The sequence below is a fragment of the Phytophthora parasitica genome (genome assembly GCF_000247585.1).
Source record: "Phytophthora parasitica INRA-310 unplaced genomic scaffold supercont2.49, whole genome shotgun sequence".
NCBI classification, from domain to species: domain Eukaryota; phylum Oomycota; class Peronosporomycetes; order Peronosporales; family Peronosporaceae; genus Phytophthora; species Phytophthora nicotianae.
This window is the reverse complement of record NW_008649035.1, coordinates 127,487-128,886: the sequence shown is the minus strand read 5'-3', so window position 1 is coordinate 128,886 and position 1,400 is coordinate 127,487.

The window sequence follows — 1,400 nt, the reverse complement described above, 5'->3', positions numbered from 1 at the left end:
GGCCGTCATGACCATAAGTTCCACCCAAAAATCCGGGACCACCAAACCTCCTTGAGTACGTGACACCTCTAACCACGCCCTGACGACGTGCACTTTGCAGGAGGGGATTGTCCGTGACAGACAAATTTGTGAAACTTCCTGGAAACTCGCTGAACGTAGTTGTAGATGGTCAAGTATTTCTCCAATATGGAGCAGTAAAGGAATGCTGACCGCCGAAGCAACTATGGTGTAGCGGGATCAGTCCGATTCTGGCTGAGGCCGATCGCCGTTCACACACTTCGCCCAGACGCCGACTAACGGAGTGGTTTCCCCAACGGTCCGTGTTCAGCTGAACTTGGTCTTACCTTGTGTACCCGGCGGCGGGCGGGATGTGGTCCCTTGAGGCTCCGAAGGTGTCCAATACGTGCAGCCTTGACCGTCCTGGTGGGGTGCGGGATGTGTGGGGCAGCGCTGAAACTCTTCGCTCTGCGCCCAAGTATACGATCTAGACCGAGGCCCTGATCTAGCGGCCTGGACTTGCACCGGCCGTAGAGTTGCCTGGTTGGCTGTGTTCCTTTCCGTTCCGGGTGTCTTGCCGCTTCCAATAGCGGGATCTTCGAGGGCGAGGGTCGATCCGATCACCAGCCAAGCACGAAAGTCTGGTCGATTGGGTAAGCTTGAGCGCAATGCAAAACAAGGAACATTAGTGTAACGGAAAATGCCAATTCAGTGCGTGGAATCGGTTTAGCGCCCGATACATCCTCTCGTCCAATTGGAGCGCGTTTTCGTGGGCAATCGGCTTCTGATTGGCTTAATTATTCAGTGCCAATTTAGTGCATGGTGAATTATAAGTTATCCAACTATTACATAAAATGCCCCATGTATTTTATTTGAATGGTGCTTGAATTCTAACGGTAACCTTGATATACATTTTTACTGATATCTTTTTTCACGGGTATGTTATTTCAGAGTCCATCGCGGAAGCTTTTGATATGGGAATATTATTGCTTGCATTGCCACCGAATGCCACGCATTTGTATCAGCCGCTTGATGTCGCAGTCTTCAAGCCCTTTAAGAGCGCCGTGACGAAGGCACTGGAGTCGAAGCTGCTTGACACAGCGGACATGGTACTGTCGACGACGGACTCCATTCAGATCGCCTGCGCGGCGTACCAGTCAACTATTATGGAGTGCCCCAACAATGTAACGAGCGTCTTCGCCAGTACGGGTTTATTCCCAGCGTTATTTCCCAATATGGTGAAGCGATTAAAGCTGTATACTGACGGCGGTGCAAAAGGCAAGATTGGTAAGGAGGGGTGGCTAAAGCGAAAGCAAGAAGAGATTCGTTTAGAGGCACGCAGCGAGATACTGATCTTGCCTCCAGCAACAGAGAAGATGATCAAGAATGCTAGAGTAACAGTG